Raw genomic sequence first — 27,534 nt, forward strand, 5'->3', positions numbered from 1 at the left:
ATATGCCACAGCTGCTGCAGAAAGTGCGGGCCGTCTGTGCGCACTTTCGGCGTTCTCACCCTGCTGCTGCTCGCCTGGCAGCGCTGCAGCGTAACTTCGGCCTTCCCGCTCACCACCTCATATGTGATGTGCCTACAAGGTGGAACTCCACCTTGCACATGCTGGCCAGACTGTGCGAGCAGCAGCAGGCAATAGTGGAGTTCCAGCTGCAGCACGCACGCGTGAGTCGCTCTGCGGAACAGAACCACTTTACCACCAATAACTGGGCCTCCATGCGAGACCTGTGTGCCTTGTTGCGCTGTTTTGAGTACTCCACCAACATGGCCAGTGCCAATGACGCCGCTCTCAGCGTGACTTTCCCAGTTCTATGCCTCATTCACAGTCATTCACAAGTGGCTCCGAGGGTGGGTTCTTGCACCAACAAAGGCCAGGTACACAATTGTCTAGCAAGGGCACAGTTCTGGAGGATGACGCGGTGGAGGAGGAGGAAGACATGGAGGAGGAGGAACCATGTTCACAGCAGGATGGCATCCAGACCAGCTCATGGCCATTACTGGTGCGTGGCTGGGGGGATACAGAGGACACAGATGATACACCTCCCACAGAGGACAGTTTTTCGTTGCCTCTGGGCAGCCTGGCACACATGAGCAATTACATGCTGCAGTGTCTCCGCAACGACCGGCGTGTTTCGCACATTATGACAGGTGCTGATTACTGGGTGGCCACGCTGCTGGATCCCCGTTACAAGGACAATGTACCGTCCTTAATCCCCTCACTGGAGCGTGAACGCAAGATGTGCGAGTACAAGCGCACGCTGTTAGACGCGCTGCTGGTGCAATTCCCACCTGGCAGCGGGGCCACAGTGGAAGCAGAAGACGAAGGCAGAGGAGGAGGAAGAGGTCGCCAATGCAGCAGGGGCACCGCCAGCACCTCAGAAGGCAGCGTTAGCATGGCCGAAATGTGGAAAAGCTTTGTCAGCACGCCACAACAAACAGCACCACTAGCTGATATGGAACGTTTTAGCAGGAGGCAGCATTTCAGCAACATGGTGGAGCAGTATGTGAGCACACCCCTACACGTACTGAATGACGGCTATGCCCCCTTAAACTTCTGGGTCTCCAAATTGGGCACATGGCCTGAGCTTGCCCTTTACGCCTTGGAGGTGCTGGCCTGCCCTGCGGCCAGTGTATTGTCTGAACGTGTATTTAGCACGGCAGGGGGCATTATCACAGACAAGCGCAGCCGCCTGTCCAGATCCAATGTGGACAAGCTCACGTTCATTAAAATGAACCAGGCATGGATCCCAGAGGAGTTGTCCGTACCTTGTGCAGAATAGACACCGGGCTGGCCTTACCCAGCCATTGTTTTTTTCTGATCTTTCTAGGGTTGCCATCTCATCCCTAGAAAACATATTAATTACACAGGTTCTCTGGCTGATTAAGGTGCTGCTAATTAAACTCACTTGGTGCCTTATCGAAATCAAATTAGCCCCAGAACCTTTGTAACTCTGTGTTCAGGTTTAAAGGGATGAGGTAGCAACCCTAGATCTGTCTCACTATTTTGGGGTTTACCCTAATTTAAAAAATAAATCAATTAAAAACCAAAACCTGCTGTGTTGGCTACCTCCTCCTCCTCCTCCACCGCTGCTTCCACCTTCAGTCACATTCTTAGGCTTGCGCACTGCAACTGCTTTCTTTAAGTCCCACCAGAGGTTTTCAATCGGATTTAAGTCTGGTGACTGCGATGGCCACTCTAAAATGTTCCAGCCTTTAATCTGCAACCATGCTCTAGTGGACTTGGAGGTATGCTTGCTTGGGATCATTATCCTGTTGAAAGGTCCAACGTCTCCCAAGCCTCAGGTTTGTGACGGACTGCATCACATTGTCATCCAATATCTCCTGGTACTGAAGAGAATTCATGGTACCTTGCACACGCTGAAGCTTCCCTGTACCTGCAGAAGCAAAAAAGGCCCAAAGCATGATTGACCCCCCGCCATGCTTCACAGTAGGCAAGGTGTTCTTTTCATCATAGGCCTTGTTCTTCCTCCTCCAAAAATAGCATTGATCCATGGGCCCAAACAGTTTTAATTTTGTTTCATCAGTCCACAGAACACAATCCCAAAACTTGTGTGGTTTGCCCACATGACTTTTGGCATACTGCAGTCGACTCTTCTTATTCTTTGGAGACAGCAAGGGGGTGCGCCTGGGAGTTCTGGCATGGAGGCCTTCATTACGCAGTGTGCGCCGTATTGTCTGGGCAGAAACTTCAGTACCCACATCTGACAAATCTTTTCTCAGTTCCTCAGCAGTCACACAGGGACTTTTCTCCACTCTACGCTTCAGGTAGTGCACAGCAGTCGAAGTCAGCATCTTCTTTCTGCCACGACCAGGTAGCGTTTCAACAGTGCCCATTGCCTTGAATTTTGCATTTACTACTGTATTACAAAACCAATTGATGTCATATTAGTTGCATATGGTTCTTTATGAAGTCCTTGTAGGATTTCATTCTGAATACAATTACAAATGTACACTAAATTCCCTAAAACCCTTTACAGCATTGGGGGGTTCAATAATTTTGAACAAAACTGTATGGACCTCGTCCTCAAAGGTCAAAAATCATTATATTTTTTTATTTTAATTTTTTTATGTTATTTTAAGTTATTTCCCTATCCACATTTATTTCCAGAGTACTTGTCATGCTCTTCCCGACATTTTGCTGCCATTTGCAGCCCTCCAGCCCTTTCCCTTCGTTTTTTAGAGACATTTTTGTAGTCAAAAGTCCGGGTCCCCATTGACTTCAATGGGGTTCGGGTTCGGGTCAAAGTCCGGGTTCGGGTTCGGTCCCGAACCCAAACTTCTTTTTCAAAGTCCGGCTTCGGGTCCGAACCCGAACATCCAGGTGTCCGCTCAACTCTAGACCTGATCCACAAAGTCAAGGCAAAAAAGAGGCTGTCTATTTGCCTTTGCATGAGGCTATTAGGGAAGATGGTGGCTTCCTTCGAGGCTTTCCCTTACGCCCAATTCCATTCAAGACTAATTCAAGGCATTATTTTAGCCGCCTCGAAGAGGAAGATCCAAGCTCTGGATTTACCCATGCGCATGTCTCCACAAGTGCGCCAAAGCTTTAGTTGGTGGTTAAAAACCAAGAACTTGTGGAAAGGAAGATCCTTTCTCCCAGTAACCTGGAAGGTGGTGTCTACGGATGCCAGCCTAATGGGCTGGGGAGCGGTGTTAGAAGAACCTGCCCATCAAGAAACTAGTGATTCGGGCAGTATACCTAGCCCTCAGAACCTGGACAGACAGGGCCGGATTCAGATACATTGGTGCATATTTATGCCAGCGTAGCGTATCTTATTTACCCTACACTGGCCCAGCGCGGAGAGGCATGTACTGTATTCAGAAAGATATTGCTCACCAAGATGCACCAGCGTAACGTATTTTCGACGGTGTAAGGCGGCGTAAGGCAGCGTAAGTGTAAGTGGGCGTCACCCCATGCAAATGATGGTCCGACCGTGTCGCAGAGAGATACGTCGGGCGTATCTTAAACGGCGCATGCGCTGTGATGGCGACGGATTGTCTGCCCCCATCTGCGCAAGCGCACAACTGCGCCCGGCGCAACCCCTAAGATACACCGGCCCGTTGCCTACGCCCAGTGCATAAATACGCCCAGAGATGCCCCCGTCAAGTGCAAAAGTACCCAAGCATTTTTTCTTACTGCTAGGACTTTTTTTGCATTTACTGCTAGGACTGCATTTTGTTGGAGGCATGTCTGCACCAGGTGCTAAGAGAAGGAGGAAGCTGAATTTCTCCCCTGCTGAGAAGGCTGTGATTATAGAGGGCCTGAATAAATATGGCGCTTGCCTCTATGGGGCACAGGCTGGCACTACCAGCAAGGTGGAGAGGGATCGCATTGTCCTGGAAATAACTACCCAGGTGAATGCCCTTGGTGTTACGGCTCGGAGCACCAGGGATATCAGTAAAAAATTTAATGATTTACGGCGTCTTGTGAAGGAGAAGCTGGGCAAGATGCGTAAACATGCCAGTGGCACAGGAGGAGGACCAGCCACCAACCTAACCCTCAATGCCGATGAGATCATAATTTCCAGGTGCCTGAATAGGGATCTGGTGGAGGGCCTGGAGGGCTTTGATTCTGGTGGACAGCCCTTGAGGACAGGTAAGTGTGTTTTATCTTCTCTCTGGTGTGTATCATGTGTGGGGGGGCAAGGGAACATGTGACAAGTGTGTGGGTCCACCAACATGTGAATGTTTTGTGTCATCCTCAGATGTCCAGGAGGTTGCTGGGCCGTCGTCGGCTGCTGGGCGACCGACCCCATCCCTGGCTGAGAGTGACCCATCCTCACCTGTTGAGGAAGTGGAAGAGGAGCAGGTCACTCTGGAGGACGGGTTTTATATAGTGGAGGAGACCCCCAGACCTGTTATCTCCCCAACCTCCTCCCCCATCAGGGACAGCCCCTTAAGGGCCACCCTCCCCATCAGGGATAGCCCCTCAAGGGCCACCTCCCCATAAGGGATAGCCCCTCAAGGGCCACCTCATCCAGCCTGCCCCAAGCCTCCTCTGCCCCAAGGAAGGCGACCCGGAAAACCAGGGGTGTCCCTGAGGAATTGGAGGAGAATTTGGCGAGGGACCAGGCCCACCAAACCCACCACATGTCTGCATTAGTGGGGGACCTGCACAAGGTGGCAGAGAGTCTGGCCTCCTCGGCTCAGACCCAGGCTGCCTGTGCGTTTTCAGTGCAGCAGGCACTCACCCAGCAGGAGGGACATAATGTAGAATCCCTTTCTAGCCTGCAGGACGTGAGTGCCAATTGCGCTGGCATTATGACATTTATGGGGGATCTTCAGGCCACCACATCTGGCCTAGTGACAGAGGTGCGGAGCCTGGTAGAGGCAGTCCAGGCCAATACAGCTGCCATGCAGGTGGAGGGGAGGAGCCTGGCAGCTGCTGCACATGAGGAGGGGAGGCAGGCACGGCGCCACCAGCGCAATAACACCACCCGCCAGCTGCGGATGCAGGCGGTGACTAACACCTACCTCCGCCGCATTGCCCTGGCATTGGAGGGCAGCCAGGCAGCCAGGCAGCCAGGGACAGACCGGGGGATGTCCCTCCACCAGATAACCCCCCTACCTGAGGCTCCCCCCAGGCGACTGCAGACCAAGAGCCTAGGCACTAGGCGCAGCCCACGCCAGGGCAGATGATTTTTTATTGTTGTTTTTCTGTTTGTCTCAAATGTTGAGTTATTAATTTTTTTTGGTATACTCAGGTGATGAGTTTTATTTAAGTTATAATCCCTGCACCCTGGCTTGTTGGGGAGATTGTATCCCCACAGACGTTTGAATGGTGTAGGAATGTACAGCAACATAATTGGAGCCTTGGCGTGGCGTTGCTGCTCCCATGTCCTGAATGGTGGACTTGGGCTAATCCAATTTGATGAGGATGTGGGGTGTGTGTGCTAGGGACCACAGTGGTGTGCATGCGTGCATTCTCCTTGTGACATGATGAATGTGTGTGTTTAACGTGCAAAGAAGCGTTCCACGAGGCATCTCCTGACTGCTCTTCCCTCAGCAGACGGGGTACCCTCGGGCAGGGGGGGACTGTGTGGTTCGGGGTCAGGTCTTCACGTAGGTCAATCTCCAGGCCCTTTCTCATGGCGTAGTTGTGTAGAATGCAACATGCACCGATGATCTGGCACACAAATTTTTGGGGAATACAACAGGGTACCCCCAGACTTATCCAGGCATCGGAAACGGGACTTCAGTAAGCCAAAGGTGCGTTCCACCACTGCATGGGTACGTGTGTGTGCATCATTGTATCTTCTCTCTCCTGGGGTTTGTGGATTCCGGAATGGAGTCATGAGATGGGGTCCAAGTGCATATGCAGAGTCACCTGGAAGGGAAAAGACAGGAGGATGTTAGTCGTGCATGTGCCCCTCATGATGTATGCATCATGGGGGCGGACAGTCATGCCTGACTCCCATGTCACTCACCAACCAGCCAGCTGTCCCCATACACATTCTGTTCAAATTCTGTTGGGATGGTGCTTTGACGGTATATGTAGCTGTCATGGCTGGCCCCTGGGTGTTTGGCACGGACATGCCATATGAGGCATTGGGCATCGGCTATCACCTGTACGTTGATGGAATGCCAATGCTTATGATTGCAGTATATGTGCTCTGTGTCACGGGGGGGGGGGCCGTAGTGCCACATGGGTGCAATCAAGGGCCCCCACGGTGCGTGGGAATCCTGCAATTCTGAAGAAATCCGCCATTGCCTTCTGCCGCAGATGCTCCTGAGTGGGTTTGATGAAGTGGTGTGACATGCATCTGAGGATTGCGGGGACAACCTGGTGCACACATCTGTTCATGGAGGATTGTGACATCCCAGCCACCACTCCACTTGTTCTTTGAAAAGATCCACTTGCAAGGAAATGGAGTGTTGCCAGTACCTTGACCAGTGGCTGCACTGCATTTACGCGGCGTGTCTGGCTGGTGATGTCATCATGCAGGGTTCTGGCTAATTCCAGGATGGCATCAGGGCTGAATCTGAAGATGCGATACACCTCCAATTCCCCCATGCCAAAGACGTCTATGCGTGATCGGTATATCCTCTCCCGTGCCCTCCTACGTGCCAGGAGACGCAGTAGTGCTATGACCACGGCTGCCCCTGGCATGTTGGCATACAGATGTGTTGTCCTGCAAGTGTGGTTGCTCAGCTCGTCTGAAATGGTGCTGCTGTAGCTGCTCTCCAGCTCACTTGAGCAAGTCTGGTGCAAAGTTACCCCTGCTTTATGAGGGGTAACTTTACGCCGGATATTCCACTTACGCGCAGCCGCGCGTAGCCTGCGTCAGCCAAACGTACGTTTCTGAATCGGCGGATCTCCCTCATTTGCATATTTGAATACGAAAACAATGGAAGCGTAAGATGCGCACAGCGTAAATATGCGCCTACGATACGCCGGCGTAAAAAAGTTGCGTCGGTCAGAGGAAGTCTATTTTACGGCATATCTAGCTTTCTGGGTACGGCGCATAGATACGACGGCGCAAATTTACACTTGCGCCGCGCATCTCGAGATACATCGGCGTAAGTGCTATCTGAATCTGGCCCACAGGTTACAGGGCCACCCTGTTTGGATTCAATCTGACAATGCTACTGCAGTAGCTTGCATCAATCACCAAGGAGGCACCCGCAGTCAGGGTGCTCAGAAAGAGGTGAATCGGATCTTGGCATGGGCAGAAGATCATGTTCCTTGTCTCTCTGCAATCTTCATTCCAGGGGTAGAAAACTGGCAAGCGGACTATGAACAGAACTATGGGCACAGAACAGAAATGGGAATTCCTCAAAAAGACTGTTTGTGAACTCACTGCAAAGTATATTCCCATGGGCAATAAGTTTAAAAGGCTAAAAATAAAACCTATGTGGCTCACGGTCAAAGTTAAAAAAGCTATAAACTATTAGAAAAGAGCTTTTAAAAAATATAAAAATGAAGGAACACTAGTGTCGTTTAAATGTTACAAAGAATATAACAGGATATGTAAAAAGGAAATCAAGGATGCAAAAACTCAAAATGAACAACAGATTGCAAAAGATAGTAGGACTAACCCCCAAGAAATTCTTCAATTATATTAATAGTAAAAAGGTCAAGTCTGAGCATGTAGGCCCCTTACAAAATAATCTAGAGTGGGTGACTGGAGGCAAAGAGAAGGCTAATTTATTAAATACGTTCTTCAGCTCTGTGTATACAAAGGAGCATGGGGGAGCTCATGTCCATAATGGGGGTGGTAGTGACAAAGCCCCAAATGATACACAATGGCTCAAAAGTGATATGGTCCAGAAATATTTAGACAGAATAAAGGTGGATAAAGCACATGGGCCTGATGTCACCCACCCACGGATCCTAAAAGAATTGAGCTCTGTCATTTCAAAGCCATCGTATCTAATTTTTAGGGACTCATTAATGACAGGAATAATACCACTGGATTGGCGCAGGGCCAATATGGTGCCCATATTTAAAAAGGGAACAAAGTCTTTACCAAGTAACTATAGACCTGTTAGTTTAACTTCTATAGCTGGGAAGATACTGGAGAGATTAATAAATGACCACATAGAGGAGTTCTTGCTGAAAAAAAACTATTTCAGCAACAGACAGCATGGATTCATGAAAGACAGAAGTTGTCAGACAAACCTGATTTCTTTTTATGAAGAGGTAAGTATAACCTTGGACAGAGGCGTGGCAGTGGACGTGGTATACTTGGATTTTGCAAAAGCATTCGATACAGTTTCCCACACACGGCTCATGTGTAAGGTAAAGTCTACAGGATTGAAAATATCAGTTTGTAAATGGATAGATAACTGGCTAAAAGACAGAATTCAGAGATTAATGGTCAATGATTCTTACTCTGAATGGTCTAAGGTTATCAGTGGTGTACCCCAAGGTTCAGTGTTGGGACCCTTACTTTTTAATATATCTTTATAAATGATATTGGGTCTGAGATCAAAAGTAACATTTCTTTTTTTTGCAGATGACACCAAGCTAGCTATGCAGTGGAATAACGTCTTTACAGGATGTCGCCAATTTACAAGCCGACCTCAATGCTCTGTCTAATTGGGCGACTAAGTGGCAGATAAGGTGTTGATAAATGAGGGCTAAGAATATGCATGCATCATACATACTAGGCGGAGTACAACTGGAGGGATCCGTAGTGGAGAAGGATGCAATGCCAAGATGCGGTTTCCAAAGCGAGCCTTTATTTGTATTAAGAGAGGCAGGGCTGCCATCAGGGGAGGGTACAGGCAGTACACCTGTAAGGGGCCCGGAGGTCCCCAGTCCCCCGGATGGCAACCACCTTTGTTTTATTTTTATTTTTTTATTAAAAAATATATAAATATTTTAATATATATTTTTTTATTAAAGGGCCCAGAGGTCCCCAGGGCCCCGGATGGCAACCCCCCTTTTTTTTTATTTTTTTTTTATATATTTTTTTTATATATATATATTTTTTTAAAGGGCCCAGAGGTCCCCAGGGGCCCGAAGGTCCCCAGGGCCCCGGATGACAACCCCCCTTTTTTTTATAATTTTTTGTTATATATATATATATATATATATATATATATATATATATATATATATATATATATATATATATATATATAAAAGGGGGGGTTGTCATCCGGGGCCCTGGGGACCTCTGGGCCCTTTAATAAAAAATAAAAAATAAATATATTAAAAAATATATATATTTTTTTATAAAAAATAAATAAAAAAAAGGGGGTTGCCATCCGGGGGGCCCTGGGGACCTCCGGGCCCTTGGGTACCTCTGGATCCCTTACAAAAAAAAAGGATTGCCATCCGGGCCCCTGGGAACCTCTGGGCCCTTTAATAAAAAATAAAAAACAAATATTTTAAAAAATATATATATATTATTAAAGGGCCCAGAGGTCCCCAGGGCACCGGATGGCAACCCCCCTTTTTTTTATAAAAAAAAATCATTTATTTTATTTTATTTATTTATTTATTTATTTATATATATATATATATATATATATATATATATATATATATATATATATATATATAATTTTTTTTTATTAAATGGCCCAGAGGTCCCCAGGGCCCCATGTGGCAACCCCCCTTTCTTTTCTTTTTTTTAATAAATGTTTATATATTTATTGTTTATATATATATGTTTTTTATTTATTTTTTATTAAAGGGCCCAGAGGTCCCCAGGGCCCCGGATGGCAACCCCCCTTTTTTATATAAAAAAAAAAAATTTTTTGTATTTTTTTTTATTTATTTAATTATTTTTTCTTTTTATTTATAATTTTTTTTTAATTAAAAGGGCCCAGATGTCTCCAGGGCCCCGGATGGCAACCCTCCTTTTTTTATTCATTTTTTATAAATTTATTTTTTTTTCTTTTTTTTTTTTATATATTTTTCTTTTTTTTTTATTAAAGGGCCCAGAGGTTTCTCTTTTTCTTTTTTCTTTTTATTAAAGGGCCCAGAGGTCCCCAGGGTCCCGGAGGTCCCCAGGGTCCCTGATGGCAACCCCCCTTTTTTTTGTAATCTATTTTTATTAAAGAACATTTATATATATATATATATATATATATATATATATATATATATATATATATAGTTTTTTTAATTAAAGGGCCCAGAGGTCCCCAGGGCCCCAGATGGCAACCCCCCTTTTTTTATAAAATAAATAAATATTTTTTTAAATATATATATATATTTTTTTATTAAAGGGCCCAGAGGTCCCCAGGGCCACGGATGACTACCCCCTTTTTTTTATATATATATAGTTTTCCTTATTTCTTTTTTTTTGTAAAGGGCCCCCCCCCCCCCGCTTCTCTCAATTCGCGGCAGCCTCTCGCTTCTCAATTTCAGGCAGCAGCACCCCCCCCGGTTCTCTGCTTCAGGGGGCCCATGCCTGAAGCTATGTAAGGGGCCCCATAATTCCTGATGGCGGCCCTGAAGAGAGGTATGGACTCCAGAGAGAAAGATATAATTTTGCCCCTGTACAAATCATTAGTAAGACCTCACCTGGAATATGCTCTTCAGTTTTGGGCCCACAGTTCTCAAGAAGGATATTGGGAAACTGGAGAAAGTTCAGAGAAGGGCAACCAAACTGATAAGAGGCATGGAGGAGCTCAGCTATGAGGAAAAATTAGAGGAACTGAATTTATTCACTCTTGAGATGAGGAGATTAAGGGGAGATATAATCAATGTACAAATATATAAGGGGTCCATATAGTGAACTTGGTGTTAAGTAATTAGTGGGAATGCTTTAATAAGCATTCCCAGCATTGATATTCGTTTTTTATTAGTGGGAATGCTTTAATAAGCATTCCCAGTATTGATATTCGTTTTTTATTATTAGTGGGAATGCTTTAATAAGCATTCCCAGTATTGATATTCGTTATTAGTGGGAATGCTTAATAAGCATTCCCAGTATTGATATTCGTTTTTTATTATTAGTGGGAATGCTTTAATAAGCATTCCCAGTACTGATATTCGTTTTTTATTATTAGTGGGAATGCTTTAATAAGCATTCCCAGTATTGATATTCGTTTTTTATTATTCTTCTTAATTAGTGGGAATGCTTTAATAAGCATTCCCAGTATTGATATTCGTTTTTTATTATTCTTCTTAATTTTAATTTTATTCTGTACGTTTTTTGGCTCTGCGTAACTTCTGCATACTTTCAGCTATTGAGACCATTCAACTATTAAAATGTTCATCTCGTTCAGCTAACGATGGGACTTCTTCAATTTTTTTTGTACTATTTATACTTTTTAAAATATTAAGCTTTTAGACACTTTTTTTTAACATTGAAGTCAAAGGCCCAGATTCAAGAAGCACTTGCGCCCGCGCAACCATAGGTTGCGCGGCGCAAGGGCTTACTTGCTCCGGTGTAACGAGTGCTCCTGATTCAGGAACCTCGTTACACCGACTGCAGCCTAGGATGTGACAGACATAAGCCTCCTTATGCCTTCACATCCCAGGCTGCATTCTTGCGTTGGCCGCTACCGTTGCATACTACCACCGATTCACAAAAGTTGCGCGGGCCCTGCTCACGCAAGGTACAGAATTTCCGTACGGCGCCTTTAGCATAAGGCTGCTCCTGCTAATAGCAGGGGCAACCAATGCTAAAGTATAGCTGCGCCTCCCGCCCGTGAAATTTAAATTTCACGTCGTTTACGTAAGTGAACCGTGAATGGCGCTGGACGCCATTCACGTTCACTTAGAAGCAAATGACGTCCTTGCGACGTCATTTGCCGCAATGCACGTCGGGAAAGTTTCCCGACGGAGCATGCGCTGTTCGCTCGGCGCGGGAGCGCGCCTAATTTAAATGATTCCCGCCTCCGGCGGGATCATTTACATTAGGCAGCCTTGCGCCCGGCTGTTTAGCATATTGCCCGCGCAATTTACGGAGCAACTGCTCCGTGAATCGCGGGCAAAGCACAATATTTGCGTGGGCGCAGAGAAAAAAATTTGCTCTTTGCCTACGCAAATATTGCGCGATTCTACCTGAATCTGGGCCAATGAGAACATCCTTTTTCCTGCTTCAAAACACACGTTCTGCCAAAAGTTTCAGCTCCTTCATACTTTCACTTACAGACACCAAACAAACTTTAAAGCGGTCACAAAATATTCAGCTATCCAAACATGACTTTTTAGATTGATATCTTTTACGTTTTTTGTGAAAACGCAATTTACGTTTACTGATTTTGTGTCATGTGACCTTTAGAGTGCAGATCATTGAAAAAAAAATTATCTTTAAAAAAAGGGGGTACAAATTGCTCTCACGCCCACAAGATCTACTTGTCATACACAATTTATATATCAAAACGTAGCTATGCTTGTCTGGTTTCAGGCAATGTGATCAGTTTTGCGATAGGCATTTGACTTTTAGTTCCAGGAGCTTCTAAAGGACAAGCACCTCAAACTCCCTCCCATTGACCGTCATGTTAAAAAGTCTAAAAAATGTTTCTGCAAAACGCACAAAGACGCTCTTTTCTAAATCGCTGACATGGCCACATTTTTAAGTTTATCAACATAAATTTCATATCGATGCGTTCACAAGGGCCGTGTCTTTCAAACGGTGAAGTCGCTGTAACGATCGCATGTACGGTTGTGGATTTATTAAGTTGTGTTTGAAGGCGTAATTCATGTATTTGGTCTGTGAATAAAAGGCGTTTGTAATGGTATTTCTTTCCATAAATAGCTTTCCTTACCTCAGTGCAATATTCCTCCTCACTGACCTGGGGGGGAGGGGGGGAAACCTCTTGAGGGGGGAGGGGCGACCAGGAAGTCAGGATACTCTCTACTTTGCAGATAGAGAAAGGAGCTGTGTGTCCTAAAGATAGTGTAGTGGTTATGGTGAATGGCTTTGGTGCGGGCTCAGCAATTCAGCATTCCCACTCGCATTTTCCTCAGGAAATGCATTTTCTAGTTCTTCTTAATTTTAATTTTATTCCGTACGTTTTTTGGCTCTGCGTAACTTCTGCATACTTTCAGCTATTGAGACCATTCAACTATTAAAATGTTCGTCTCGTTCAGCTAACGATGGGACTTCTTCAAGTTTTTTTGTACTATTTATACTTTTTAAAATATTAAGCTTTTAGACACTTTTTTTTAACATTGAAGTCAATGAGAACATCCTTTTTCCCGCTTCAAGTCACACGCGCTTCCAAAAGTTTCAGCTCCTTCATACTTTCACTTACAGACACCAAACAAACTTTAAAGCGGTCACAAAATATTCAGCTATCCGGCTATGACTTTTCAGATTGATATCTTTTATAGTTTTTGTGAAAAAGCAATTTATGTTTAGTGATTTTTTCAGAAAATGTTATCGGTTATAATGAATTCCTATGGAAGGTGTTTTAGAGTGTGTCATGTGACCTTTACAGTGGAGATCATTGAAAAAAAAAATATCTTTAAAAAAAGGGGAAACAAATTGCTCTCACGCCCACAAGATCTACTTGTCATACACAATTTATATATCAAAATGTAGGTATTTTTGTCTGGTTTCAGGCAATGTGTATGCATTTTATGTTTAGTTCGTGGAGCTTCTAAAGGACAAGAGTACCAAATTTTCTGTCATTGACTATCATGTTAAAACGTCTAAAAAATTTCCCAGCAAAACACACAAAGACACTCTTTTTTAAATCGCTGACATGGCCACATTTTTAAGTTTATCAACATAAATTTTATACCGATTCGTTCACAAAAGCCTTGTGTTTCAAACGGTGTAGTCGCTGTATTGATCGCATGTACGGTTGTGGATTTATTAAGTTTTGTTTGAAGGCTTAATTCATGTATTTGGTCTGTGAATTAAAAACGTTTGTAATGCTATTTCTTTCCATAAAAAGCTTTCTTTACCTCAGTGCAGTATTTCTCCTCACTGACCTGGGGGGGGGGGAAGCTCTTGAGGGGGGAGGGGCGACCAGGAAGTCAGGATACTCTCTACTTTGCAGATAGAGAAAGGAGCTGTGTGTCCTAAAGCTAGTGTAGTGGTTATGGTGAATGGCTTTGGCGCGGGCTCAGCAATTCAGCTATTCAGCTTTCCCACGCGCATTTTCCTCAGGAAATGCATTTTCTAGTTCACTTTACGGTCAACACTGAAGACAAGGGGGCACTCTTTACGTCTAGAGGAAAATAAATTTCCTCCAGAGGTGGTTCTGGCCAGCTCAGTAAAGTCCTTTAAGAAAGAGAGGCCCAGAGCAAAGACAGAACCTGCAATAGGCGCAGGGCCGGCCATGACAGGGTTAACAAAACCCTGCTCTGGTTTGGTGGGAGTGGTTAGCAGGGAAGCAGAGCTAGGGGGAGGAGAGGTTATAAATTCCTCCTCCCCACGCTTCCCGGGTAACACACGAGGAGAGAAGTTTAGAGGTAGGACACTGCTGGGGATTTCTTTGCTCTGCCAGAATCTTTAGTTTTAGAGCTTCCACACTGCTGGGGGATTACTCTGCTCTGCCAGAACCATGGCTGGGATAGAAGCCATGCTCGCCCAGCTCAGGGAGGAAGCCAATCAGCGGGGGGAGGGGTGGCTGCAGGCCAAGCTGGGCCTTCTCCTCACACAGGGGGAATCAGTGCAGGTAGCTCCCGTCCGGGGGGGGGAGACCACTTGTGGGCGGCGATCGTGGGCCCCGGACCGGTATTCACCGGGACCATCCACCCGATCATGTAGAAGGGAGGGGAGCCCCGTCCGGGCCCCCTCGGGCCCCCCCGCAAAACGGACAGCAGCGGCGGCGGGGGGGGCCCTGAATCACCCACCGAACGGCAGCGCGGTGCGAGGGGGGCGGCCAGGGGGCTCCAATGCGGCGGCAAGGCCTGCCCGACGTGTGGATCAAGAGGATGCGGGCTCCAACCCCGGTTGTGCACCGGAGGTCCGGGAGCCTCGGCAAGAACCATCTGTCCCTGCGGTGGCTGGCTATTCATCATCCGCGGCTAGCCACCTCCGATCCAGCCCCAGGGTGAGAGGGCGAGGGGGAGTGGAAGACGGCAGAGAGAGTGCGGCACCCAGAAAAGCGACGGGAAAATCGGTGCACGGGGTCCAGGGTGCACAGTGAGAGCGAGTCCAGCTCTGGGCCCGCGGCAGCCAGGCACGTGTCGCATGGTGGTCCTTCATCCGAGGAGGAGGTCCGGCCTGGTGATCGATCGGAGGGGGGGCTGTCTGAAGTGTAGGATGTGCCCAGGATGGAGGTCGCAGCGCGGGAGTCAAGCCATGCGGCTGGTGGGATTGCTTCCAGTCAGCCCGGTAAGTCACTTTCGGCTTATTCTTCTCTGTCAAAAACTGTTGGGGTGTCAGTGGGGGGACGGGTCCCCGTAGTCGGTTAGTGGTGCCCGCGGTGGCAGGGGGGTTGGTGGTAAGTCTGGTGACCAGGGGATACAGTCGGGTGAGGATGCGGGTTTGCAAAGTTTTTTGGTGGGTCTGGAGGCATTGGTGAGCCAGTTGAAGGGGGGGTCCAGCTGCGTTGTTCGAACAGTTTAGTACATTCCTGGAATGGGTGGTTCGGGATGTGTCTGGAGTAAACTCTGTGATCCATTATCTGGATGACTTCCTCTGCGTTGGCCCGGCGGGGTCACGTGTTTGCGCAGTGTTGTTGGCCACGTTGGAACACATTGCGGAGCGATTTGGCGTGCCGCTGGCGCCCGAAAAAACGGAAGGGCCAATGTCGGTCATCCAATTCTTGGGGATTGTGATTGATTCGGAGAAGATGGAATGCAGGTTGCCGCTGGACAAGCTGGAGGGCCTCAAGGCCGAGATTGGCGGGATGGTGGGTTTACGGAAGGTGCAACTCCGAGCGCTGCAGTCGCTCCTGGGGAAGCGAAATTTTGCGTGCCGCATTCTCCCGATGGGGAGGGTCTTTTGCAGGCGCCTCTCGCGAGCACGGCAGGGGTCAGGTCACCTAGGCACTATGTGCGTTTGGGGAAGGAACATAGGGAAGATCTGTTGGTGTGGCACTCCTTTTTGGAGTCCTTCAACGGCAGGGCCCTATGGATGTCCGGTCCGATCAGTAACTTCGACATGGAGTTGTTCACGGATGCGGCCGGAGGTGCAGGTTTTGGGGCGTATTTTCAGGGGCAGTGGAGTGCGGGCTCTTGGCCCCAGTCCTGGTTGGAGGCGGGGTTCACGAAGAACTTGGTGCTGTTGGAACTGTTTCCGGTGGTTCTGGCGGTGGAATTGTGGGGCTCGTCCTTCCGGGACCGGAAGGTGCGTTTCCATGGTGATAATCTGGGGGTGGTCCAGGTGATCAACAGAGTTACGGCGTCCTCTCCTCCGGTTACTCGGCTATTGCGGCACCTGGTGCTGCGCTGTTTGCAGATGAACATATTTGTGTATGCAGTGCATTTGCCGGGGGTGGAGAATGTAGTGGCTGACGCCTTGTCTCACTTTCAGTGGGACAGATTCCGGGAGTTGGTGCCGGAGGCGGAGGAACAAGGGGTCCCCTGTCGGGAGTGGCTTTGGAGGATTCCGTTGGAATCGTATCCAATTGGATCAGAATATCGGTAAGTGTGAGTACTTGGGGTGCGTATGAGAAGGTCTGGTCGGAGTGGCAGGCTCTGGTAAGTGAGGCCGAGGTGGACCCGGCCGGTCCCGAGGTCAGGGGATTGGTGATTTATTTAGTGGCCAGGAACATGGAGGCCGGGGTGTCTCAGTCCATGTTGGACAAAAAGTTGGCCGGTTTGGCCTTTCTGTTTAAGTGGCAAGGGCGTCCGGACTTTACTAAGGAATTCTGTGTTCGGCAGGCTCTTAAAGGTTACAGGAAGCAAGGGCGTCGGTCGGATTCCTGGCGCCCGGCGTCGTTTGAGATTCTGCGGGGAATTATGGGGGAGTTGGGGACATTGTGTTCGTCCTGGTTTGAGGTGTTGTTGTTTCGGGCGTCTTTCGCGCTGGCGTTCTTTGGAGCTTTTCGCGTGGGGGAGTTGGTTAGCCCCTCGAAAACTGCACAGGGTGGCATGTTAGCCGGGGATGTGGTGTGGGCCCGAGAAGGGGTCGCATTGTTGTTGCGTTAGTCCAAGACGGATCAGAAAGGGAAGGGCAAGGTGGTGCGAGTGTTCCCTATCGGGGGGTCGGAGTTGTGCCCAGTTAGGGTGGAGCAGGAATTTTTGGATGTGCGGCCAAAGTTGGGCGGATCATTTTTGCTGCATGAGGATGGGACAGCTTTGTCGTGGTATCAATTCGTGACGGTGTTCAGAAGGTGTCTGGGGGCTTTGGGCCTTGTGGCGAAGGAGTTCTCGGCGCATTCTTTTCGGATTGGGGCCGCAATGGAAGCGGCACGTAGTGGTTTGGATGATGACATGGTGAAGAGGATCGGCAGATGGGAGTCGAGGAGGATTCGACTATATGTTAGACCTCAGCTCATGGTGAAGGTTGGGGTGAGCGGTGGTGCGGGCCAATAGGGGTAGCCCAAAAAAGTCTAAGGGGTCACCTCCAATGTTGGTAGGGGGTGGGCCGGGTTTTTTGGTAAGGGAACAGTTTGGTGGTAGGGGATGGGAGCGTCTCCTGGGGGCCTTGTGTGATGGATTTCTTGTTTACTCTCTTACAGGTGCGGGACAAGGACTGGTCTGGATAATGGGCCACTCCTTCATTCATTGGGGGCTAAGAGAGCGGACATGCGACCGGATGGTCGCCAGCTGGGGGTCTCAAGACAGCAAGCGATGGTGTGGTGGTTGGGGTTCCCGGGGATGTTGTGGAGCAGGGTGCTGCCGGAAGTGCACAAGTTTGCACGGTTGGATCGTCCGCCGGATGTTTTGTTGATACATGTGGGGGGCAACGACCTTGGGGTTCATACCATGTTGGATGTCGCACAGGACATCAAGTTCGATTTTTTGAGGATTTGCATGTCCTACCCGGAAACGGTAGTGATATGGTCCGACATTGTGGGCAGGTCATCATGGCTAGATTGTGGGAAGGAGTGAACAGGGCCAGGAGGAAGATCAATCGGAATGTGGCTAAGTTCGTAATCAGGAATGGCGGGTTGGTGGTTAGACACCCTGAATTGGAAGTGGATACGTGGAGGTATCTGCGGAGAGATGGCGTACATTTGACGGATGTGGGGATTGATATGTGGGTGTTGGGCCTGCAAGACGGCGTCCAGCGAGGATTGAGGGTGTGGAGGTGCGCCCAAAGGTAAGGAGTTACCTTTGGGTGCTGGTGGCGGGTGTTTGGACTTTGCAGGAGAAGAAATTACCCTAAAGGGGATGCCATTACCCAGAGGTGGTATGGGTTCTGAAGGGGCGGTTAGTCCAGTCTACCAAGGTGTAGCGGTCAGTTGGTCGTCTCTGAGTCAGTGTGTCGGCTTGAGGCCTAAGACCAGAGTTAGGTACCGCAGTGCTAAAAGATTTAAATTGGTTACAAGTGGTGTTAATGTGCCTGCAAAGTCCAGCACCAGTAGTGTTAAAATTGTATCTTAGGTATACATAGGTTTATGTGTGGAAAATGTTATTTAATGTTATTTAATATTTAAAAAAGGTTATTTAAAATAAATGGAGGCTGCTGCGGACAGTTTTTTACTCCAAAGAATACAGTAGTGGTCTCAGTTATTTATTAAAGGTAAAGGTTGAGTAAAAAATGTGGGTCTTAGCAGATAAGGGTAATTTATGTTATACCATAGTCAAGGCCTGGATTCTTTCCTAAATGTACATAATATAACTGGGCACTAACATTTATAGGTAAAGTTGATCCGGGGAATATCTGATTGCCTCATGGACTCATTGGATCAAGCTTTGCTGTGTTTTTTTGTCTTCCTGTGGGTATAGAATTGGGTATATGTGATTGTATAATCGAAAAAACAAGGAAAAACACTGCGCTAAAAAATAAATATATAAACGTGAAAAATTCCCACGATGATAATGAGATATGAAGCTGCCAGTACCAAAAAACTAGGATACCACATTTTAAAACAATATACAGTATATAACAAGGTACAGCGCTAAGTGCCCATTCACACCTAGGCGTTTTATGCCTGAAGTGCGACGCTACAATACGCCGGAGGGATGAAATAACATTAATGTCTATGGTGACTGTTCACATCTTAACGCTGAACGCCGAAACGCCGATCGCGTGAAGCTCAAACAAGTCCCGGACCTTTTTTTGTCGCGCGAATCGCGCGATTGCGGCGTATTTGAGCGTTTTTTTTTCCCCATAGAAAGTAATGGGAAACGCACGATTTGAGCGTATAGCGCGACAACAAGCGTTTTTTCGAGCGTTTTAACACCCATTCAGCTCAAATGAAATACAGGAAATTACATTATTTTACAGGAAGTTCTAAAATCACCATTTTACCAAATACATGATAAAAGTGAAGGAGCATGGAGGCTGAACTTGATGAGACTGTGACTCTCTTGGACCCGGAGAAGTTCATAAGGATGGTGAAGCAGCACCCCTGTCTTTATGACACTAGGGATCCGGGGTATAAGCTGCAAACCACCCGGTGGAAGGCATGGAGTCAGATTGGGAGTGAAGTCTACACCAACTGGGCACACATAGAGGACCAGAGAAGCAAAGGTAAACTCCAGCAAACATAACTGAACTGCAAAATGCCCATAGGGAAAAAAAATAGGATGATTGTTTTATATTACATTAAGCACTTATTACCGTACCAATATGCTGCTAAATGTCCCAAGTGGTTTTGTACAATTCGGCACACAATTGCGCGGTCGTGCGACGTGGCTCCCAAACCAAATTCGCATCCTTTTCTTCCCACAAACAGAGGTTACTTTTGGTGGTATTTGATCGCCTCTGCGATTTTTAGTTTTTGCGCTATATACAAAAATATAGCGAAATTTAAAAAAAAATATATATATTTTTTACTTTTTCTTATAGGAAAAATAAAAAGAACAACATTTTTGCCAAACATTAAGGCCAAAATTCATTCAGCCACATGTCTTTAACCCCTTAACGCCCGCCGCACGACTATACACGTCCGCAAAATGGCACGGACAGGCAGAAGGGCGTATATATACGTCCTTGCCTTCTAGCGGGTGGGGGGTCCGATCGGGCCCCCCCCGCTGCGTGCGGCGGGCGGATTCCCTCGGGGAGCGATCCGGGACGACGGCGCGGCTATTCATTTATAACCGCTCCGTTGCGATCGCTCCCCGGAGCTGAAGAACGGGGAGAGCCGTATGTAAACACGGCTTCCCCGTGCTTCACTGTGGCGGCGTATCGATCGAGTGATCCTTTTTATAAGGGAGACTCGATCGATGAAGTCAGTCCTACAGCCACACCCCCCTACAGTTGTAAACACACACTAGGTGAACCCTAACTCCTACAGCGCCCCCTGTGGTTAACTCCCAAACTGCAACTGTCATTTTCACAATAAACAATGCAATTTATCAGATATATCAGTTTGTAAATGGATAGAAAACTGGCTGAAAGACAGAATTCAGAGAGTCGTGGTTAATGATTCTTACTCTGAATGGTCCAAGGTTATCAGCGGTGTACCCCAAGGTTCAGTGCTGGGACCCTTACTTTTCAATATATTTATAAATGATATTGGGTCTGAGATCAAAAGTAACATTTCTGTCTTTGCAGATGACACCAAGCTATGCAGTGGAATAACGTCCTTGCAGGATGTCTCCAATTTACAAGCCGACCTCAATGCTCTGTCTAATTGGGCGACTGAGTGGCAGATGAAGTTTAATGTAGATAAATGTAAAGTTATGCACTTGGAGGCTAAGAATATGCATGCATCATACATACTAGGGGGAGTACAACTGGCGGGATCTGTAGTGGAGAAGGATCTGGGGGTTTTAGTTGATCATAAGCTCAATAATGGCATGCAATGCCAAGCTGCTGTTTCCAAAGCGAGCAAAGTCCTTTCTTGTATTAAGAGAGGTATGGACTCCAGAGACAGAGATATAATTTTGCCCCTGTACAAATCATTAGTAAGACCTCATCTGGAATATGCAGTTCAGTTTTGGGCACCAGTTCTCAAAAAGGACATTGGAGAACTGGAGAAAGTGCAGAGAAGGGCAACCAAACTGATAAGAGGAATGGAGGAGCTTAGCTATGAGGAAAGATTAGAAGAACTAAATTTATTCACTCTTGAGAAGAGGAGAATAAGGAGGGATATGATCAACATGTACAAATATATAAGAGGCCCATACAGTGAACTTGGTGTTGAGTTATTCACTTTACGGTCAACACTGAGGACAAGGGGGCACTCTTTACGTCTAGAGGAAAAGAGATTTCACCTCCAAATACGGAAAGGTTTTTTCACAGTAAGAGCTGTGAAAATGTGGAACAGACTCCCTCCAGAGGTGGTTCTGGCCAGCTCAGTAGATTGCTTTAAGAAAGGCCTGGATTCTTTCCTAAATGTACAGAATATAACTGAGTACTAAGATTTGTAGGTAAAGTTGATCCAGGGTAAATCCGATTGCCTCTCGGGGGATCAGGAAGGAATTTTTTCCCCTGCTGTAGCAAATTGGATCATGCTCTGCTGGGGTTTTTTGCCTTCCTCTGGATCAACTGTGGGTATGGAGTTGGGTGTATAGGATTTTACTGTGTTTTTTATTTTGTTTTTTTATTTTTTGTGGTTGAACTGGATGGACTTGTGTCTTTTTCAACCTGACTAACTATGTAACAATTTAAATGCATTTTTTGCTGTGCAAATTACAATGGTCCCAAAAATGTGTCAAAATTGTCCGAAGTGTGCGCCATAATGTCGCAGTCACGAAAAAAATCGCTGATCGCCGCCATTAGTAGTAAAAAAAAAAAATTAATAAAAATGCAATAAAACTATCCCCTATTTTGTAAATGCTATAAATTTTGCGCAAACCAATCGATAAACGCTTATTGCGATTTTTTTTTACCAAAAATAGGTAGAAGAATACGTATTGGCCTAAACTGAGGAAAAAAAAATGTTTTATATATGTTTTTGGGGGATATTTATTATAGCAAAAAGTAAAAAATAATTCATTTTTTTCAAAATTGTCGCTCTATTTTTGTTTATAGCGCAAAAAATAAAAAACGCAGAGGTGATCAAATACCACCAAAAGAAAGCTCTATTTGTGGGGAAAAAAGGACGCCAATTTTGTTTGGGAGCCACGTCGCACAACCGCGCAATTGTCTGTTAAAGCAACGCAGTGCCGAATCGCAAAACCTGGCCTGGGCATTTAGCTGCCTAAAGGTCCGGGGCTTAAGTGATTAATATAAAAAATAAAAAAAAATACATATATCTACCTAGCGACAACAGCGGCACTATACAGTGATCAGAAAAATGATCGCTTCTGACACTGGCAATAGGTAGTGAAAAGGGTTAACTAGGGCGGTGATCAAGGGCTTCAAACTTTATTAAGGGGGGGGCGGGGCCTACCCTGGACCTTACACTAACTGACACTAAATGCAGTGATCAGTACATATATGATCACTGCATTCAGTGACACTGTGACAGGGGGGTGGATTGGTGATCAAAAGGGGTTTGTGTACTGGTGTCAGTGTAGTGTTGTGCAGACTCTGTGATGTGATCTCTCCTCAGCGGCGGTTTAAAATACCGCCAAGTGGAGACATCACTTCCCTCTTCCTGTGTTTACACAGGAGGAGGAAGTGACACGCAGAGCCACGGGAACCGCCGGATGTACCGGGGGGTCCCGATCGGACCCCCAACCCACGTCTAGGCGGGCACGTACAGGTACAGGCCCTTTATTTGTTACATTTGTAAACCCCACAAAAAATGCATAAAATAAGTATACAATTGTCAGCATGTCACTAATGGCACACTCTGACCCCTATTTAATATCGTAGTGATACTGAACCCAAAGATAAAAATGTATCAAAATAAAATAAACATGAGACTTCTTAATACATCAATCTTATTGTTTTATTTTCTCTAAACAGCATAGGAAAAGGTATAGTTCACCAAAAAAGCATAGCATACAGTACAGTGGTTAAAAAAAAGAAAAAAGATTAAATCGAATCCAGCTGCCATGGGACCTGTCCTGCAGGAGACATGAAGTATGCCGCATACTGATCACGGACATGTGTACCCTGTGTGTTCCCACGTACACCAGTCCAATGAGCTCTTTCCAGATTCTCATTGACTGGCTCCTCATAATCAAAACCATCACACTGCCTTACAAAGTTGTGCAAGGCACACGCAGCTTTCACAGCACTGATGGCATTCTGCATGTTGAGTACAATCGGAGTGTGTAGAACCCGCCACTTATTTGCCAATATACCGAAAGCACATTCAACTACCCGATGTGCTCTGGTTAGGCGCTTTTCTCCTCGGTCAGATTATGGCCCGAATAAGGCCGTAGGAGATGTGTGCTCAGAGCAAAGGCCTCATCACCCACAAAAACACTGGGTAGGGGAGTGCCATTTGTGCCCGGGAGTGGACTACTTTCCGGAAGGTCCAGATTATCCGAACGTAGCATTTGGCCAAAAGAAGAGTTCCCAAAAATAGCGGAGTCCGCGCTGCTTCCATATGACCCAATGTCGATGTATCGGAAATAATAATTGGCATCAGCCACAGCCATCAACACAAAGGAAAAGTATTTTTTATAGTTGAAATACTGTCTTCCACTAGCCATGGGCTTCACAATCCTAATGTGTTTCCCATCAATCGCTCCTAGACAATTTGGGAAGTTGCAGCGTTGCCAGAATACTTCCGAAATCTGTGATCATTCCTCTGCTGTTGGTTTTTGAAAACAATTTCCTTTAGCACTTCCCAAATTGCACAGCTGGTGTCACGGATTATGTAGCTGGCAGTAGACTTTCCTATACGGAAGGCGTAATGTAGACTTGCTATGGATTGTCCAGTTGATAGATACCTACAAAGAAAATAATATATATTATTTTATTTTATTTTTTTACAGTAAAAATGCTCAAATCAAAGTGGAAAAGCATCCGTGACGCCTTCACTCGTCAACTGAGGCTACAACGGCAACACAGGAGTGGATCAGCAGCATGTACATCCAAAGAATATATATATTCAAAAGAACTGGAGTTCTTAAGACCAGTGCTGGCTTTGGGGAGGTAAATTATTATCTGTACTGAGGTCAGTAAACTAAATGTTAAAAATTATTTTTGAATAACTCATTTCTATTTTCAGTACTGAAAACTGCTGGGAGGAAGCTGTTCCAACAGAACCTGAGAACATTGACAATTCTAGTTTGATCAGGCTATGGCGGTTCAGGAGCCGGAAAGCCAAGCTTCTAATCCTTTGCGGTCCACATCGGCTACACTGCTTGTAGAAGATGATTCAGCGACAAGGGTCTTTCCTCGTGGACCTGCAAGAGGGATCAGAAGGAAAGCTCCAGCTCCGGATCCAGCACTTGATAGAATGTTGGACATCATGTCCAATATGTCGGACAGAATGAACAGTAATTGTTCGTATGGGCAAATATCGGCTAAATGTCTGGGGGAGTTAATGGACAAGGTACCCCAACAACTCCAGACACTTATGTTGGCATGTACCATAAGGTACATAGCAGTGGCGGCTGGTGTTCCATTTTTTTGGGGGGCGCAAACAAAACCCCAACCAAGCCCCCCCCCCAATGTCACTCACAGACAATGTGACCTGCATTTAGACAGAGGGATAGATTGGATAGGACAGATAAATAGATAGATAGATAGATAGATAGATAGATAGATAGATAGATAGATAGATAGATAGATAGATAGATAGATAGATAGATAGATAGATAATCAGATAGATAATCAGATAGACAGACAGACAGACAGACAGACAGACAGATAGATAGATAGATAGATAGATAGATAGATAGATAGATAGATAGATAGATTGAATATCTATCTGATTATCTATCTATCTGATTATCTATCTGATTATCTAGCTATCTAATCATCTGTCTGACTATCTATCTATCTATCTGACAGATAATTAGATAGATAGATAGATAGATAGATAGATAGATAGATAGATAGATAGATAGATAGATAGATAGACAGATAATTAGATAGATAATTAGATATATAGATAGTCAGACAATTAGATAGATAGATAATTAGATAGATATATAGATAATCAGACAGACAGACAGACAGACAGACAGACAGACAGACAGACAGACAGATAGATAGATAGATAGATAGATAGATAGATAGATAGATAGATAGATAAATAGACAGACAGACAGACAGACAGACAGACAGACAGACAGACAGACAGACAGACAGACAGATAGATAGATAGATAGATAATTAGATAGATAGATAGAGAAAGAGAGAGAGAGAGAGAGAGAGAGGGACAGATAGAGAGAGGGACAGAGAGAGAGAGAGAGACACAGAGGGACAGAGAGAGAGACAGACATACACAGACAGAGAGAGGGACAGAGAGAGAGAGAGAGAGACTGAGGGACAGAGAGAGAGAGAGAGAGAGACAGATATAAGAGACTTGTAAAGCATGGCTGTAGGTCGCAGAGCAGGAAGCACTCACACACAGGAGATAATGTAATGAAGGCTCCCAGCACAGATCGGGTGAAGCATGGCCCCCCCTCCACTCTCCACTCTCGATCACAAGCTGACAATACATCCAGCACAAGGTGCTGCTCTATGTGGATGGGGTGGACACTGGACAGACACTGGGTTAAAAGAATAAATAAAGGGTTTTAATAAGAATAATTTACTTACCTCCATGTCCTGGAGCCAGAGAACTGAAACTGAAAGTGACACAGCCGCCCGTCCGGGAAAAGCACTGCTCATTTCCTAGCAGTGCAGAAGGAACCAATGTGAGTGGCTGGAGAGACACAGGATCGATGTGATTGGCTGGAGTGGAGCATTGGCAGGAGCATTGGCAGGACGTTTCAATGATGCCTATGCCTTAATATCGCACTGTTCCCGGCGCCCAGAGCCCGCCCCGAACACTTAAAGGACCTTTTTTTTCTTAAAGGGCCAAAAAAAATGTTTTTTTTCATTTTTTTTTCATTTTCTTTTGTTAGTGGCTGTGGGGTGGGGGGGGGGCGGCACCCAGGCGCCCCTATGGACGGTCCGCCACTGGTACATAGCCACATTTATCCCACCAACTGAAGCCGATCAAATCTCTGAACCTCCACCACCCTATGGCCCCTACGCTAATCTACTCACGCAGCATCTCTCAGCACCACCCGTTCCCCTTTGGACAGCACCACATATTCCCACCCATCCACCTCAACCAACACCACCACCTCGTACTTACCCTCCTCTGACGACTTCTCATTTCCCTCATCTGCCAACAACACCTTCCACTCACACTCCTCTGAACACAACAGTTTCAACTTACCCTCATCTTCAGCCACCACCTTCTGCTTACCCTCCTCGGACGACAACAACACTTTCAGCTTACCCTCATCTTCAGACACCACCTTCTACTAACCCTCCTCTGACGACGACAACAACTTCTTCGACTTACCCCCATCTCCAGAGACAACCAACGTACAATCCTCCACCAATACCAACACCACCACCACCACCTTCTCGTTGGCCAACAGATGACACCCCCAACTCCAGCTGGTCACATTTTGGCCAAGCCATGCATGTGGTGATGTCACCACACGAGGGAGAGGACTCCTTGCAAACATACCATCATATGTAAACACATTTTGTTATATTGCAATGTTAATTTTCTGCAAGATCGAAATAAAGAATAAAAGAACCTAAAGATCTACCCAATGTTTGCACTTTTAAGAATAATTAATTTTTTTTGATCTTATAAAAATTGTGTTTGGTTTTATTTGATGCATATATGAAAATATTAATATTGTGTAATGCATGCAATAGTCTATAAGCAGACCAAGACCTTGTCAGCTGATGGACCCGACCTTTTTTGTTGTAATTAAATGCGCGGTTATGCGACTTGGCTAAACATAATTGGAGTCCTTTTAGTCAATAAAATATAGCTGTATTTCGGTTTTTCATCATCTGTATTTTTTTACTTTTTCTGGTATTATAGCAAGGATATAGAATAAGTTTTGATCAATTAAAAATGGACGTATATTAGCATTATATTTTGGAAAAATATAAATTACCTCAGTGTGATGATAAGTCGCTCCACAGGGGGTATGCTATTGCGGAAGTAGGTGTCCATCCTCTGCAATCTGCTGCTGAGTAATTCCAGCAACTCATCAAAGCTGTAAAGAAAAATGGGATTTTTAATTGAAGATGGAATGGTACTAGGGTTGCCACCTGTCCAGGATTCACCCGGACAGTTCGGGTTTGGAATCATGTGTCCGGGTTTCAGACTGCCTGAAACTCTGACACATTTTTCAGACCAGACTATGGCTGCAGGGTTACTGGCTGCGGGGGCCGGAAATGTAAAACCCAGCAGCCTCAGATACACCTGGATGAGAGGTGCTAACTGCCAAGGGGTGAGTGAGCTCACCATCCATCCCTGTCTGACTGAAGTCCCCCCCCTTCTCTCTCCTGCCTCTGAGTGAGTACACTAAGGTAAATCAGGGTTCTCAGAGCACACCTTACATCAGAGTTCCCCTTTACACCAGAGACCACAGTGTTATCCCTTACATCAGAGTCCTCTCCATACATCAGAGTTTTCAGTGTCCCCCCTTAAA

At 46.1% G+C, this 27,534-nt stretch overlaps 1 protein-coding gene and 1 long non-coding RNA gene across 2 annotated transcripts in view; both read right to left on the bottom strand.

Moving 5' to 3' along the window:
- The window catches only part of LOC120916886 (latent-transforming growth factor beta-binding protein 3-like), a 2,124,401-nt gene that overhangs the window by 307,789 nt on the left and 1,789,078 nt on the right, over positions 1-27,534 (bottom strand).
- Positions 22,834-27,343, bottom strand: LOC120916888. Its single transcript, XR_005744113.1, has 2 exons — positions 26,995-27,343; positions 22,834-23,799 (listed from the first exon to the last, which is right to left on the bottom strand). It is a non-coding gene; the product is annotated as an uncharacterized LOC120916888 (long non-coding RNA).

This window comes from Rana temporaria, chromosome 11 (assembly GCF_905171775.1).
Source record: "Rana temporaria chromosome 11, aRanTem1.1, whole genome shotgun sequence".
Taxonomy (NCBI): Eukaryota; Metazoa; Chordata; class Amphibia; order Anura; family Ranidae; genus Rana; species Rana temporaria.